This window comes from Hetaerina americana, unplaced genomic scaffold (genome assembly GCF_022747635.1).
Source record: "Hetaerina americana unplaced genomic scaffold, ioHetAmer1.1.p SCAF_27, whole genome shotgun sequence".
Lineage (NCBI taxonomy): Eukaryota > Metazoa > Arthropoda > Insecta > Odonata > Calopterygidae > Hetaerina > Hetaerina americana.
The window spans coordinates 5,514,731-5,532,998 of NW_027286841.1; the positions used below are offsets into that span (position 1 = coordinate 5,514,731).

Consider the following 18,268-nt stretch of genomic DNA (forward strand, 5'->3'; position numbering starts at 1 on the left):
TCAAATTCGTATATATATGTTCAGAAGTTGCATATTTTTAAGAAATTAAATTCGAATGAAGTTTGTAGTAAGGGCATAATATCAACAGAAGGAGATGTGGGACGAGAAACACATCACAATTACAACAGAAATACATAAGAGACGTAACACTGTTTAAAAGATGAATAAAAATATTTCTAACTGAAAAAAATAACTACAGTGTGTCTGAATTTTTTAACGCTAAAATATCACGAATGCATAAAGTAAAACCCATAAAACTTATGTGTACCTATGTATGATAAAAATGCACAGTCGTACGTGTGTGCATATATACGCACTCATTTGTCTCCCTCTCTCTCTAATCTTCTCTGAATTTCTATTGTTTTATGGCGTTGCTCCATTGTTGTTGTACACCAATCCTTGGGCAAATGAAATTATTATTATGATTATTAAATCGCATCAATTTCGCAATTGTTTGGGTCTCCGCGCGGCCATACAGGTAACACACTTGAGCATAATAGTGCGCACCTCCATATGAGCAGCGGTGAAATATAAATGCTGGGTGAATTACTTACATTTGAACTCACTTGAATTAAGTAGGAGATTCCTTGCCAATTGAAGTAGTCCGCACCGCATTTTTGGGATCTATTTCGACACTCAATTTACATCGAGAACTGGGAGGTTCATTCGCATCCGCCGCTTCTGTCTGCAGTTAGTCCGCAAGACCGAGAATAAATCAATCATAGATTACCTCCATTCGAAATGTCCGCGAGGTCAAGTCCAGGAGAAGGGCGGGTTACGTTCCCCTCCCTCATTGTGGTGATTCACCACGATGGGGGGAGAGGGCGCCAGAGGTCGGACTGCGGCGGGGGCGTTCGTCGTTTGTGGGAAAAGGGGGTGGGGGATGGCGCCGGGCGAGGAATGGCCACAGGCGCCAAATGGGTGACACACTCTTAAAGGGGGGAGGAGAGCAGGGGGGGCGATGGCCCGCGGGATCGGAGAGAGGGCGAGTCAAATGTGTGCGACTTCTTCCTCCGAATGGCCACGCGCAACTAAATCTCTACGCATAATAATCTTTCCTTAATATTACGTGGTCCATAGGACAAAGTGGGTTTTAATGGACGCAGGGGCTAAGCAAGGCTTCTACAGCCACGGTTGCAAGACTCACCTATTACAACACAAAAGAGGCACACATTGCAGAAAAACTTATTTTTATAACCCCATAAACTCAGCCACCCTTCATTCCTCCCAATGCCTAATTCCTTTCCCTCTCTCCACTTCACTTACCCAACATTTTCCCCACCATTCGCATATTTCGATGTCTCCAACATCCGACTGCCTCTCGATTTAACCTCCCGCCTACACTCCCCCCCCTCCTTTCAGAGTCTCCCCATTCGGCACCAAACGCGGCACTTTGTTTCCCTTTCAGTCAATCCCACTTTTCCGATTCTCCTCCTCACCCTAATCTCCCAAGTCTCGATTCCACGCTCGCATCAGCGAGCAAATCTGCGAGTCACACAAAACTCCGTTCGATTTCTCTCTGGAAGTTTCAGTTATCCGCAAATGGCGTAGGTGCTCTCGTGACTGCTCGAGAATTTCTCCATCGCGTACAGAACCAGAAAAGAAAGTAAGTGACCCCGAGTGCCATTCCTTGGACCCTCGCCTACTTCATACAGTGCACCATTCAATCTGTCTCAGGTGAACGCGAACTGTGGCTGAGACACCACAGACCAAAGACTTTTAAGCCTCGAGGATTCAAGGGAGCAGGCGCAGTCGTATGAGTGATGTCAGGGTGGAGGAGCGGTGACCACAGAGGGCAGGCATAAGGTATGGGGGGCAAGTTGAGTTGCCGGGCGAGCCACGAGCGGAGACCGCTGATTCCAAGGGACCAAAAACAGCCACGGGCAACGGGAAGGAGCGAAAACTGGAAGACGCAGCATCCATCAGTTATAAGGTCGCATCCACCCCGACCTCTCGGTTTCGGAAAATATAAAATCCTGCATAAATGCTCATTTCGCTCATTTTAGCTCGAAGTCGGCGAATGATTCACAACAAGGGCTCGCGGTGGCGAGAGTGCGGGTCTTGTGCCTCTGCGACGCACTGCGTCCGCGAGAAACCACAATTTCTTCCAAGACGTGCATTGCGTGAAGTGCTGAATTCAGACCATCGGTTACGAGTGCTCATGATCGGAGATCGTATAATGGCATTGATAAGATGACAGTGAACACACCATTATATCACTGAAAATTTGGCCATTCGAAAGATCTGCGCTAAACTCGTTTCGAAGGTCTTTGGACGGACGACCAAAGGAGCAGCGTCGAGAGTCTTCCCTTGCGAAGACCTGTAACGGCATCGCTACGATTCCCCAACCTCCTCGCAGTCCCGACTTGGCACCAGCAGACTATTATTCCTATTCCCAAAAATTAAATCCTCCCTCCCTCAAAGGACACCACCACCATGTGACCGACCCTAAGTGCCGTCAAAGAAGCCTGCACGCGTACCCTTGAGGACCTTCTGGAATCCTAAGCCTACCAGGGAGCCTTCGAATCGCGGCATAGTCACTCGTTTAAGTATGTCGACACTCAAGGGATGTACTTTGAATAATTTTGAGGCACTCCATACATACCCTTGCAATTGCCCAATTATCTTCAGTGCACGCAGGAGAAAATAAAATACATGCTGATATGCAGTACACGAAGTAACCCACGGAGGGCGTTGCTGTGGCCGACACACACCATCCGTCCTGGCAAAAACATCCCTCGGAAGCCCCCACCGCCACTCCCACCGTTCTGAAGGCCTTCAAGGTTGCGACGACGACCGGTCATTTGCCAGAAAAGCCTTTATTGACACTATAAAATGGTTCGGCGCTGGAATGGTAGTTATTAAACTGAATAATGACACGGCAATTTCATTCTTCGACCACTGACGCGACAGAAGAGCAAGGGAATGAGTTCGGTGCTGCGACTAGGAAAACGCCTTTCAGCGCGGGTGGCTCTGTGTTCGATTCTCCGCGGATTCTACCAACCGCACTCGGGTGCTGCCGGGACAGAGTCGACCGGCTTCGACATTCGTCGGTGGTCGAACCCAGGGCACCTATTTCACTATCGCACACGCGTATTGATGACATTTTTACAAACTTGGGTGATTAGCAAGATACTTACGGCGGAATCGGCAAGCAGTGTCAATAATGAACATGCAATACCATAATTACAGCATCCATGCAAAAAAAGACTCGAAACTAGTTTAGCAGTACCCAGTCCGAAAAAGTAAATCTTTAAGGCGGAATTCTTTTCCACCCGATCAGGAAATTTTGGCGACGATGATAAGATTCTAAAAAAACAATAGACACTAAATTCGAAATATCACACAAAAATCATGAAATTCTTAATTAGGCGAAACAGTTGGCATTTCGGTTGCATCGCACCGAACATGCAGTTCAGGGTCTGATGGCTTTACCGCAGTAAAATGGATTCCCGGTGGGGTGAAAAGCAAAATAAGATACTGATGCTACTTTTGTAACCAATGGGAGAGTTAAAACTTTCGGTTAACTACTTGGACGGTGGACGAGTTTCCACACGATCCAAGAAAATAAATCGAGCAACTTGAGCAACCAACGACCGACGTCCAGGATGTATTTTCGAGGCATCGATAATACGGCGATGTCACCACTTAACGTTTCCGGCTGATATTCAATTGAAACGACGTTGAAATCACTAAAATCACAGTAATCCGTCTGATTTTCCCAACAGGGGAGGAGGCTAAGAGACCCACGGAACAGAGCGAAAGACTGGCACGGGAGGGCGCGATAAGAAGGGCGGGTCGACTGAAACGCGTTTCTCTTCTGCAAATTCGCTCTATGGCCAGATAGAAACGTCCCCACATTTTTTCCCCAAAATGACACTTTATTATTTCAAATATTTATGGAATACGTTTGAAACGCTTTGTTTCCATGGAAGCATAACTCGGCTTATGGTACGAATTCGTTGGTCTATACTCGCTAAAGACATAAAGAAACAGTCTAAAAAACACAGCGATAGTCTATTGTGCATTACAATATGACTTGGAAGGGGAGAGGAAATCATCGATAAGCTCTCCGACAACTTCAAAACGATGTCAAGGTTAGAGTCGACTTCACATATCATTGGATTTAATTTGAAATTTCCACCAGCATAGACAAAAGAACGGAGATGTCCGCACGTCATCCCTCTGTCTGGTGCCGACGATTCCGGCCGAATAAGTTGACGTGAAGTCCACCCCGAAATCAAGGCTTCGACAGTTCTTCTCCAACCGTGGAAATGTAAAATCACACGCCGATTCCCCTAATTCCGTACGAGCCCAGTGGAAAAGGCGGTCCATGAAAGTTCACTGAATGCTACGTGGTTGCCATGGACATTAATGGGATTCTGGAGGGCAACTTTCCCATGGACTTCCACGGAAATCATTCGACTTTTTCAAAATGGAAGACAAAGAAAAACGTATCCATGATATGCACCCAAGGATGATTAACAAACCCGCCACACATTCCGCACGTTAACCCGAGGAGGGGGGGAAGGGCGATAGTAGGCGCTGCTGGTTCCGCCCCCCCTCCCGCACATGCACGCTTCCGGTCGCCACAGCCCCAGAGGGGCAGCCGGCCGCAGAGGCGCCCAAATGCCGCCCCTCCCCTTCCGCCGCCCCACGTGAACTCTCGCAGACAGACGGTTTCCTCCTCGCTTCGCTGCGCGCACATATATATATCGTTCCGCTTTTGCTGTTCCGAGCAGTCAGGTGTTGGCTGGGGGGAGGGGGTGGTGGAAAGAGGAGGGGAACGGGGAGCAGGAAGTGCCGCCTGGCGCCTTCGGACGCCGCCCGATTTGACCCCTTTCGGGACAGCAACGAAGGAGGGAGGGGACGGACGCCACCACCCACCATTATTACTTTGATCCCTCGCGCGTGTGCATGACTACCCTCGAGGCCTCCATGACCACTGCCCGCGGATATCCAAGAGTTAAATAATTGGATACGAGTCGAAACAAAACGGTGTACAAGAAAAATAATTCAATTTGTAAAATATTTCACCGAATAAAAAAAGCCATGCATGAGTTGGAATAAATTCAATGCTACCTACGTATTTCTAAGGGCCGAACACGCTTGGGCGACAGGCTAGCGTAGTGGGCGAAGCGCTCGACTACTGACTGCAGGCCATAGAGTTCAAATCAAATCCGCGCGGCATGCGTTAATGTATGTCTCTGTACTGAAGAAACAAGCGGCGAGAAATTTGCGAGACAGCAGAAGTTCGGCGGGCGGCACGGGGAAGGGCCTCGTTGACGACTACGCTCGCTATCCGACACTTCGATATGTCGAGTGGGTGTCGATATTAACTTGAATGTCGACACTGAATTGATGCGTCGTACCGTGGGTGATATTGATGTCGGCGTTGATGTGGTCGTCGACGAGGGCATATAGTAGGCAGATTAAGATGTGTGGCGAAACAAATCTAAAATGCGGTGAAAAAACGGACGGTTCCGTATGTTCTGGAGAGACATATATAGTATGCGTCGAGGGATTGATTCCACGAGCCCCAATCATGACTCCTATCAGCCAACCACGGCCAAGTACATCTCCGGAAAATGTGGTGTGCAATAGGTTTCGAAGAGTACTCAACCTCATCAAATCTCATCCGGAGGGAATCATTGGACGAGAATTTCTGGATGAGTTACGGTACATTATTCGGCGTTGAATTCTTCCGTGATGGTTTCGCAGGCCTATTCAGCCGACAAGGCGACAGAGAGAGAGAAAAGTGTCGGCACGACACTGGATGTCAAAGTGACATGTTATGTCGAGGTGACACTGGGAGACGACGCGAAAATGGATGTCGACGTCGAAATTGATGCATGTAGACCTCGAGATTAGTAACTCCGACATCGACTCTAATATCGTCGACATGGAAATATCGAGGAGAGGGGTCGACATTAGACCGATGTGTCGCGACATCAACATGCCGATACATTGGCGGTGTTGCACGCCAGCATCAAGTTGGTATATTTCGAAGCGGCAAATCTTTGCACGGGAATCGGAAGGCTGTTGCGTCTTCAATTTGAAATCGATTTCCTATTTTTTTAAGACTCGACGCCGCCATGGATCTTGGCGAGATCGAAAGCATTAGAAAGTCGAGGACGACCAAATTGAATTGACGCGGATCCGGGCAAACCTCGGTAATGTTTCAGCATGTGGACGATGTAGTCAAGAGGCATGATCGTTGCGGAAGAGGTTTCATATCCTTCGCTCGATATGCAGGAAAATGTCGGCACGTGATGAGCCCAGGAAACGATGAAAAGCTTAGTATCAACAAATCTTCTGTGAAATATTGCTTCGACAGCTTTTCTTTTTCGCTGGATGTTAAAAAATTCCACCAAGTGAAGCCTCGAGCAGGGGAGTCTAATCATTACTAGTTTCATGCTAAAGGGTACAACACGCAGCAACGCGTGGTTGCCATTAAAAAATCCCTGGTCCTTGCCAACGTATGACCCAAAACCATCACCAAGAGACCACTAAGAGGGCGAGAGGGAGGAGTAGAGAGATTCGCGGCGCCTGCACGGGAAATCTCGAGACATCGGCGACCGTTACCCAGATTGCCACCGCCATGTCGAGAGCCCAATGGCCAATCGACATAAAAACGAAGTTTTTAACGACCGTCAAACCGTCAGCTACAAATATATTATTGGCTCCTTCATTCAAAAGGAAAAAATTACTCCGAACGCGTTGGGGTGTTTTTTTTATTTTCCAGTGCAGCGTCCAATGTTCCAAGGGTCGCCGCGAGAGGACTCGTGCATAGACGAGGACAGGCGTCCCTTCCTGTACGGGATGGGATGTCCAGTGGGTGTGCCCTGGATATTGACCCTTCTTTTGAAACCGTACGAGGCATTCAGATCCTCGTCCGGTATATTCAGAGCGATGGAAAATATGAACCGTAAATGCATGGGTGCGCGTAAAACACGGCAATTTTACGCCTTTTCTCCCGTGTTTCCAGTGCCTTGCCTAGGCATTAAATGTGCCAGTTGACGTGGTAACCTTAGGTAAAATTTGGGGGCACTTCTAAAACCACGCCTTTCATGGGAAGCACATGTCAGGAGACGATATGCGGATGCGCTTCAAAATAACTCGGCTTCATTAATCGGGTGGTGGGGAAATGTAATTAGAAAGTTAAAGAGAGGTATTATTTCGCTCTATTTAGACCTCCCTTGGAGCGCGCCGAAAGTACTTGGGATCCTTGGGAGAAAATTTGGCCAAGATAATTATCCGCCAGATGCGTGAAAAATGTTTAGAATAAGAAGACGAGTGTGAGAGGCCTTTTCGGCGGAATTATGGGCTGGGAGCCACTTGAAGAGATGCGAAGAGAAAATAATCGGGACTTAGAAGAATTTTAGAAAGGTTCCGAACAGACGAGTGACACTAAAGGAATTATTATGGTCCCAAAATATTTGGGTAGGTCAGACCACAAAGAAAAGATTAGAGAGAAATAGATTCCAGTACAGATAGAATCAATTACTCGTTTTTCCCCACACAATCAGGAATCATAATTGTAAGAAACCGAAATCACCATAGAAATATTGTTGTCAGTTGATAGCATATGTATTTGCATGCGCGTAAGTTATTGGTTTTGGTAAGGTAAGGTTTTTGCACCAATTTATACATTTTGTGCGTGCAGATGGGCATTAATTTATGGGTTTTGTATCTGCGGTTTTTTCTCTTCTGCGGGTGGTGACCTAATACCCCCCGCCACACGCCCTTGCGGAGTACCATGCAGATGTGGGTGCAGTGCGCTCAGGACAAGAGATCCTCCACGAAGTGCGGGATCTCCTGCCCACGAAGAGCGGGAGCATCCCCCTGCAGACAAGAAGACTTCCCCGCTGTTCCTCGGGCCAACATCGACGGATTGCCCTCCGCTCCCAACGAGTGCCCACACCACACCACTGCCGCGTCACTCAACACTCCTCGACAATTCATTAGGCCGACTCCACCTCACACTCCACCAAAGGAAAGGTGCGGGGAAGGTGACCCTTCGCTCGCGTCCTGAGTGGGGCACAACATTGAAAACACTTTGATCCTAAATTCGCCATTCCCACTGTGGCATCAAAAAGAAATGGATGGAGATAATTAGAGAAAGGGAACACAACCAGACAATTCGTACCTAGCATGAATGAAGGAATGAAGATCAACTTTAAAGCATACAAAGAAATTACGCAAATTTTAACAGGACACGGGGAGTTTAGATCACACCTCAAGAAAATAGGGATAAAAGGAGGGGACGCGTGAATGCACGATGGAGGAGGACACGGCAATACACAGAGAGAGTCCTTTATTTAGTCCCAATTGATGCCGAGGAAAGACGCTAACTGGAAGAGACTACCCTTGGACATTTGCATATCGTCCAACAAATTGGGAAATATCCACACGAGGAACCGATTAGGAAAATATCGGATAGATTTATCGATAGAAGATGAAGTGGGAACAAGGAGAATTACGGAAAGGATGGGCATGTAACTCATATTTTGTATTTTTCAAAAAAATAACGAAATTGTATTGGAGGTTTAAAAGTAAAGTACCCCGAAAAACTGAAATTGAAACAATAAATTGCCCACTCTGCTCGAACGGGACCAATTATTATTATTATTTTGTGGCGTTATAATCTCAGCCATGCGAGAACACTAAAACAGCTCGCATATTTCGCAGGGAGATGAATTTCATTCGCGAATCCAATCAGAGCACACCGAAGGGTCGAGTTGGTTTGGGGGGGGTGGGGGACTGGAACCATTTGACGTCCATTTAATCTTTTACGCAAGCAGGGCACGATGCCGGGCCAAAAAGGTCCGTTTCCACCGGCCACTCCTTTCGCGGCCACCCCCGGGCGCGTTTGGGGGCGGGGTGGGGTGGGGGGCAATGGAGGGAAGGCTCCAAATGCATTTCATTCCATTTCTTTATCCCTCCAATTGATCTGCCGCATCCGTCATAAGGACGAGAGTTGAAACTCACCGAAAGCGGCCCTTTTGCGGCCAGAAATTGTGTTGCTTTTATTTGTTTGAATAAACAAGAGAAAGAAGGGTCAGAGTGATTATGAAGTTGAGTCAAATGAAGAAATATTAACAAATTTTAAAATCCATCACGTGCAAAAAAAAACAAGGAATTCTTTCCAATGAAATCACTGAAATCGGGATCGACATAAATTACCCACAATTCGCCAAAAACGTGAGTGGCAGGGGGTAACTTGCGTAAATAACATAATTATTAATGCAACAATTTAAGAGGGTCAAAATCATTCGCCTTGAGCGGGATTTTTACCATCATATTTTTTATCTAAGTGCTTATTTTTACACTGAAATTGTTGCATTTAAATGCGTATTAGCGGATGACTCCGTTAAAAGTTACTGTAGCGGCATCTCCCGCAGTTTCCTGGAACTTAACTATTACTGAAATCTCTACAATGATTACATTCATTTTTTAACACTATGCGTAGCTGTTTCTTAATTTGCAATTTATTTCAAGCTGGAGCCAAAATTTTTTACTTTTTTTGGGGTAAGATCGATTCAAAGGAGAATAAAAGAGATCCCTAAGAAATCGCTCTGGCTGCATTCAAACTTTCTCATGACTCCGAAATGATTGCAATAACTGTTTTTACGCATCTCAATCGACTGATTCGAGGAAATTCAATCATTAACTCATTAAAGCATGGAAAAATAAATGGATGGTATTTAAAAAAAGGATCGATGACGGTATCTTAATGGAGCGGGGGATGAAGACTGAAGAGAAATCATGCAGAAATGAAGACTGAACTTTGGTAGCTGAAGGTTTGACGATACTGGGAGAAGAGAATAATGTCGTCAATAGTGAGAAAGGGGAGCAAGATTTCAACTTTTAAGCTTTGCATATTATTAAATGTCTCCACTCCGCAGATTACAGGCTACTTTTAGCAAAACTAATAATTCAGTCACGCAGATCTTTTAACAACTTCCATAAGGGACGAGTAAAACGTTTATTTTCCGAAGAAGCAAAGGTCGCGAGCTTTACTTCTTTGGTAAAATTAAAGTAGAACTAATTTGTCGTACGCAATAGCCAATAGCTAGTCATGGCCAAAGAATGAAAATTGAATGACATTTCTTATTTTCATTATCATATTAAGTTTTTGATTCAAAATTGCGAAAAATTCCACAAAATACCTTTTAATTTCCTAATATGCAGCCGTATTTTAAAGGAACACCTTGGCAACCCGTGCAGAAAAATCCATCGGGAATTTTCCCAAAGAAATCAAAGGAGATACCAATTAAGATTTACCTTTTATTCGCCCACTTCTTTGCTCATTTATATCTATTTCCTAATATAATTGAAAGAGGTTCTTTGGATTAAAGTACGTTTTAGTATTATAAAGTCATAGTTTTTTATTACTTAGCGTGAGTGGCGACCGGGCGAGTGAATCGAGGGCATTGGGCCCAACGATTAAAAATATGTAATTCTGGTCAATACTCAAGTGGCTGTTACGGTTGATAGATGTACAGCGAACGTTAGATAATGATAATAACAAAGAATGATTTAGGAAATACTTTTGGGTCCGATAATACGATGCTTACCAAACCGAGGTACGGTTAGAAAGGTGATTCTCACCCAGTACTAAGCCTTACGTTAGTATGAAATTCACCCCTGAGGTTAATAAGGGGAGGGGGTGTGTCATTTCCATGTTCACACGCGGTCTCCCACAGAGTTATGGTACCCGAACAATGACACAGGCCGGGCGAAACGAAAGGGGTACCCTGAGGGGCAGTCATTGGTCTAACGCTCTACCCTAACGGACTACCACGTCTCATACATTTGTTGATTGTACATTTTCCATATAGTTATATTATAGTCAAATATTTATTATAATAAAATGCTAATTAACATATTCTTACTACAATGCAAAAAACAACTAAATCGTCTTTGTTTAAATATGTGAATATACCATTATTTTATGGAGAACAAAATGTATTTTTCCACTGTTCTTTACTTTGGTACTATTAGTTTCAACGCTTAGGCGTCATCATCAGGTACAAATTAGTTCAAGTTGAATAAACAACAGTGGGAATATAAATTGCGTTCTTTATTTAATGAACATGAATTTCCACGAAGTTAAGCCAGAAACAATTGAGTACATGTGAATATACTTTTATGTTGAGTGTAAATTGTAGTCAGCCGTGTTTAGAGGAAAGGTTCAGTCATTCAGGGATAATAATAATAATTATTATTATTCTAACATCGAGGTTCGATAATTATTGGCGACATAACGAAAGCAGGGTTATGCCGAGGTGGGCGATGCTATTGGTACTGCCCCGCATACGTAGCCACACACAAAAGCGAGTGGTGAACGTGTATGAGTGAGTGTACGTATTTGCTCGTACGTGTAGAAGGAAAGTTTAATTTTTGTATTTGAGTGTGCGCGGCGGTATTTGTGGATCCATGGGGATAATTACGTCCAAATTGCTGGAAGAAGGGTGGGCCACGACATTAAGTCTATTTCAGTTCCTCCATTACCATTTTCCCGTCTAACTTTCCTTCCTCCTCCAATCCCTTTAATGGCCTCCGATGATAATAATCGCCCCGCTGTTCCTCTGAGTGGACTAAATTATATTTTCTTACGAAATCATGCCCATGGACGCGATTGGAGGAGGGAGATTAAAAATTCAGCCAATTAAATGTCATTACTTATTTCTTTCTCTGACTCTCCCTTACGCGTTCCTTTTACGAGCCCCTTTATTCGGCGTTGTGTCGAGCGCTTTTATATCCCTCATCGCTCGACCCACCCACTGGCCGCGGCACTCTTCCCTCCCGCCGGAGGAATGCGGCCAGTCCGACCGCCGTCGGAGGGCCGCTCACTACGCATTGCACATTACAGTGCTGCCGTTGCTTTCACAATACTAGGTGACTTCGCGCTTCCATTGTCCCGCCCTGCTCTCCGCAAATATACATGGTCCACTTTGAAAGTTATGCACTTGATTTAATTGTCACGCGACCATCTATGGCGGCGCGGTAAAACCGATCGGGAAATGTGGTAGGGGGTCCACCCTTCCAACGCTGCCGATCCACAGTTTGCTCCGATCAGCCTGAGAGGAAAGACGTGCCTCGGCGTGAAGTTTTTGTCTTTCGATTTTGCAACACGGTGCACCATGACAATGCCCCCTGCCACACGTCCTTCATCGTTACCAACTTCCTGGCCCGAAGCACCACCTCCCGCCCCTTACAGGCCCGAATTGGCTCCGTGGGACTTTTTTCTATTTCCCCGACTGAAGAGAGAGCTGAAGGGAAAGCATTGGAAGACCGTGGAAAACATTCAAGAGCATGTTGCAACGTTCTTGAAAGGCATTCCCATCGAAGAGTTTCAGTGTGCCTTCCAGGAGTGGCAAACACGTCTCCGCAAGTGTATATAGTAGATGATGCAGGGGGAGAGTATTTTGAAGAATTTCGATTGACTTCACCAATCGAAGCCCGATTTCAAACGCAGTTATTCAAAAGGAATGTAAAATCAACTCCGACTAAAGATAAACTCCTCTTTCTCGGTTTCGGCGTAGGGAAATTCGTCCTTAGGCGGGCAAAAGACGAGAGGTCAACCCACCACTGCAATCGGCCGGATGTTGGTTGCATTTCAAAGGCGGGATCAGACAAGATACGCGTGCCTCCAGTACCACGGCTAGTAAGCAGCCCTTTGGCGCGTGATACTTGCACGTCATTCTGTCTCAACACTTGTGCGTGCATCTCCTTGAAGATCTGGATCCGGCTGAACAAGGGCCGGGAAAACGACCGCGCATCCCGGAGAGGTCGGTCGGCCCAGGCGGCGCGCGGCGTAGTCATCAGGGCCCGGACGGAATGTCGGTCGGGTGGTTGAACGGCCAGCCCCCTCCGAGCGGGCGGCCACCCGCCCCATATTCATCGACCCCCCTTCTTCTCTTTCGCTTCAACTCAACCCGTCTCCTGCCACCCCAAATGATCACGGGCGCAAGAATGTTTACATTAAACCTGGATACATTCTCATGGAGAAATCCAATTGAACAGCAGAAGAACCCAGTGAAAAGGGGCACGAAATTGATGTTATCCATTCTTAGTGATTTCCGTCGCATGAATTCCAAGTCTGTTCATCTAAATCAGTGGCAACCAACTCAAGCATCTCTGTTAAACAAAAAATGAAATCCTGCTGGCCAATGAGGAAGAAAGAGGAGGCGCTTCATTAATCGTCCTGCTCCATGCGGTCAGCCATTTCAACTTTGTTCTAATTTTATCAAGTCTCCATTTCTCATTGCGTGCGGAATATTATTATTTATCTATTATCGACAGAAATCCACCACCACGAGTAGGATTTTGACGATACAGGAAAACTAACACAAAATGCCGTCATTCTTCAAGAGATAAAAGCATTGCTACACCATTTGGTCCTCCTTACCACTTTAATAAACACACCAACGAATTGAATTTATTAAATCCTTCACCCCGACTACTTTCTCAACGACCTGCTCCGTTTCCGCCTTCAACACGCTTCAACACGAGTGCGCTTGCCTCTCTTCTCGACGCCTCCCCTTCCTCCCCCTCCCCAACCCCCTCTCCATCAATCGAGGAGCAGTCGGCGTCACGCTGCAATCCGTCGCGATCGCGTCTCTCTGCCCCAATCTCAATTCCATCATCGCCTTGCTTTTGCACCCACTATTCCATTCTCCCGCTTGGTCATCCTTGAGCTTCCTCCGCCATTCTTCTCCTCCATTTACACTCTTCAGCAAACTATTCTGCCGCAGGATGTTTAGCTCCCCGTCATCCCTCAAGTGGATTCCCTTCATAGGCTTCTCTTCACACAATCTTCTAAACATTTCAGCTCAGTCTGCATTCTGCAGCCTTCTCATTTCTCGAGAATCACATTTTATCAAACAATATTTCTCACCGAGCACATTTTTCCCATTCCTCTCCACTGTCCCTCGAGGTCACGAAACCTTCCTGAGCTGTGAAAATAGAAGCAAGAGACCTCAATTCCGAGAAACGACATATCACTCTTGTAGTTTAAGCGACGGTCAGGGAAACTAAATTATTTTCTTCACCGAAATTACAGTCATTTCGAAATAAAAATGAGTCCCTTAGTACTGAACTCTTATTGGTCAACTGAGATGGCCAAGTGTCATTTCAGTTTCAGATTACGTTCAAGGCAAATGGTAGGCATGATGGTATTACCTATCTGACCCCAAAATTTACCATTGGGGGATGCAGAACATGGATTGATAGATGCAAATCGGGCCTCCAGGACGATTAAAAACACGAGCACTGACATATTCATATAATTCATTTTCCATTTTGCATAATTCGGGATCACCATAAGAAAAGGTAAAATGGCCAACGATTGTGATGAACAATTCTTGTGGCCATTTTGTATTCCAATGACACAAACATCAACTCCACTTGCTTAAGTCCTAACTAACTGACACGCGTCGGTCCCCGTGGCGACTGGCAGGATATGATGCGGAAGTAGGTGGGCAATGCATTGACTCCACCTCAGAACAGACATGCTACGGACAAGCTCCGACAATTTCGTCTCGGCTTCGGCATACGACGTTTCGAGGAGAGGAGAGGTGTCTTGTCGGTCGCTTGGAGGGTGCAATGCTCGCATAACACTTCCAGAGAATGTCCGTCTCCACACCGCAATGTGTGAAAGTCGACAGCATAACGGAAGACTCGCGGCACAACTTCGTCGAATGTCACATTTTAGACCCGCCGACTGCTTCTCAGCACTTCAAGCATCATGCTTCATTGTCCGGTTCTCTCTCCCTCGTGAACTCCAATGCCAACCACACCCAGCAGACAGTGCGTTCAGATCACACTCTCAGACGTACACATGCATAAACCACGGTAATTTCGCCCGCGGGAAGGATCAGAGATAAATATCACCACCACGACCGATTCCGTGAAACATGAGCAGGCAAGGCACGGAATATTTATTCGTAAACTGCGAGATTTAGAGAAAACACCCCTGGTACACATGCAATATACATAAACGAGTCGCAGACTTAAAAGTTTGGTATTCATTGTTTCCGGGAAGCTATCGAAGGCAAACAATAAGAATCACGTGTTCTATAAGATTGATTACGGAGTCCGTTCTGAAACGCTCTTTTTATCTGTTGATGGCAACAATGCGTCCGCCGCTACTGCCCTCTGGCGGCGGCGGAGGGAGACGTAAACAGGGGAGGATGGCAGAGCGAGGAAAATGGCCCGAGGCGCGAAAGGAAGGAAGTAAGGGGGTGGGAGGGGGGGACCGAAAAGAAGCATCCCTCTTTTTCCCTTCCGACTTCCCAAACCTGAGGGAGACGCGAGGCGGAGGGGAGGGGGGAGTCGAAGGAAGGGTGGTGGCAGGGGTTAATCACAGAAGAGGAACTCAAAAGGCATACACTGGTTAGCGGAGGGGAGGGGGAAGTAGGGTTTTGGGGGGGCGGCGGCGGCAGAGAGCTTCCTGGCTCTCCCAACATTCGTTCGGAGAGGGCATTAGCGGGAAGAGTACTCTCTCTCTCTCTCGCGCTCAGACAGAGGAGGGAGGAACAATGCGCCCCTCCAATGTAAATACATACGGAAAGCAAGCACACACACAAACATATAAAAACCCCTTGAGGAGACCCGGGAGCAGAGGATTCAACATCATCATCATCCTCTGAAAATAAAGTCTTTTTTTCGAGTAGCTTCCAGGAACTTGGTCCTCCCCCGCTGAGAGAAAGTTAAACCTCCATTATTTTGTTGCCTGCGTAGCGGGGCGACCGTTTTCATAACCCCTTCAGCCCCATTTTCCTCGAGTTGGGAGGGTCGGTCGGTCATAGGCATACCCCGGGGAGGGAGCGGGATTCGGAGTGGGCACACACACAAGTGGCCTTTGGCGGGGCGGAGTTACGCAGTCGTCCAAGAAGACTAAACGCTGGGACGCCGCCGGTCTCATTACGGGGGAACTTGCACTGGTGTCGAATAAAAGGAAGCCGGGTTTCCAGTACGACGGTCTGCCCACCCCCCCGGGGGGTTCTTGTCCTAGCTGGGGACTCGGGTGGAGGGGAGCTTATGCCCTTGACCCTAGGAAATCACTTTCGACGGCGAAAGCGATGGAACTCGATTGGATGGTTAAAAAGCACTTCCGTTGGTTTCCATTCGATAATTCATGATGATTAATGAGACCGGTACATTTATTAAACACAATTCATTAATTCTTAACTTTGGCGGAGTCCACGGAACTTACGGAACAAGAAGTTCTACGTTTTTGAACCTATGCGTTGTGTTGCAATGTTATTCCAGGGCAATCCAATTGTGGAGATCTTCACGTGTTCGTGATAAACAAGGCAGACGTTTCTGTCATCTCAAGAGATTCGCCTCGAGAAGCTGATCATTTTAAGCCGCAGAAATCTAACAACATTGGACACCCGAAACGCTTCGGCCAAGCTGTTCCGTGACTAATGACAAGATTACCCCATAAGGTAAATCACAACAAAATGAATTCCAATATGGATTGCCGTCCAACCACAAGGTGTGCCCCAAAGTGAGAATGAATTATTTTTTCACGGATGGACGGCCAGTGGTTCTCTGGCTGGGTTGGAGGGAGGGGAGTATCAGGAAAGGCTAAGGGCCGCTGGTAGTTGACTTCCAGCCTCTGCGGAGTGCGAAATATTCTTTTGCGAAACCTCTAGTATAACGCGACCTCTTTACGCTCCGTCATGAACCGGTTATTGTAACAGGGCTATTCCATCGAATTTGCGTGAAACTCTTGACGTGCCCAAAGCAGCTCACGGCGATATCGCCATGGGTAGATCTGTGGTTTTTGAGTGGCACAAGATGTTCCAGGAGGGTGGAGAAGATGTTGCAGACGCCGAAAGTTCAGGACGCCCTTCGACCTCAAGAAGATACGAAACTCTTCGCCAGAGCGAAGGCTTTGTTGGACAGGAATCGCAGATTAAGTGTTCGCATGGTTCATGATATACTTGTCATCCCTAAAAGAGATGCGCATCGACTTGTGGTCCAAAAAATGGCCATGAGAGAGTTGTGTGCGAAGTTTGTGTCGCGAGTGCTCTCGGACGAAACTCTCACGCGGATCTGCCAAGAGCCTCTTGACCATACCTCGGCGACCTTAAAGCCCTGACGTTGCCCCACCAGACTTCTTCATTTTCTCTCGCCCCAAATCTGTGCTGAAAGAACGTCACCATGGCTCGGTGGAAGCGTTACAACAGGCCGTGACGAGTGGGCTTGGCACCATTTTGTGCGCCGCCTTCCAGAAGGCGCACGTTGACTGCCCGCTGCTGGCAGTGGCGTGTGGACGCGCAAGGGTGCCGCTACTTCGAAAACTTTTGAGTGTATATGTATCAATATCTGGCAATAAATCTTTTTTAATCGACTCAGTCCTACTACTTTCGGGACAGACCTTGCATGCATGCAACTTAAGCATTCGGATTTAAGGTTAATGCCATCGAAAATGGCACGATTGATTAATTTCAATTACAACTGATTTAGCGGACAATTATAAATGCAGAACATGCCGATAAATCCTCCATCTTTTCGGCAAAATCCACAGTTTTATAACTGCTGAGACCTTCTCGCGAAAATAACCGCTCGGTCTTCTCCCTTTGTGGAGAAATGGTGGGAATGAAAAGGCCAATCGGTGCATTTACCTTGATTCCCGATGAGTGGCCGTTGATTACCAATCGTAGTCCACTCTACCTAAATTAGTTTATCAATTACCGATTAATATAGAGCATCGTGGTGTTCCTTTTTCCAGCCAGACTAAGTTCGGACTAAAAGACAACAGTTCAGATATATTCCAGAGTGCACCTCTCAATTGTGAAGGATATTCATGCAACCCGCCGAAAATTACGGGAAATACACGAAAACTATTCCTAATTCACTTGCAGGAACAATCAACGAAGGCTATTACGCGAGAAATCGTACGCCCCACTTCTTCTACGTTCACCTTATGTCTTGATCAGCAGCCAAAGTGCGTCGGAACTGAACTTTCATTTGGAATAAGTTCAGAGAATCTATAATTCGTTTCTATTAGTGACACCCCTCTAAGTAATTAATTTAACATTCAAATGAATTTCAACGGCCATATTAGCTAGAGTTGTTCAAAACTGCTATGATAACCAAATACGACTACATTAAGTAACAGAGACGAAGACTAATATAATTGTTATTTTGGAACATTTCCACCACATCACACCTGGATCCGTAATTTATATCAAATTTGGTTATTTACTGGGAAGTATTTAAAAGCAATAATATTCCCGATTCGGTT

At 46.3% G+C, this 18,268-nt stretch overlaps 1 protein-coding gene across 1 annotated transcript in view; it reads right to left on the reverse strand.

Annotated features, from left to right (window-relative positions):
• Nucleotides 1–18,268, reverse strand: part of LOC139689671 (uncharacterized) — a 57,684-nt gene that overhangs the window by 6,021 nt on the left and 33,395 nt on the right. The gene's annotated exons all lie outside the window — the stretch shown is intronic.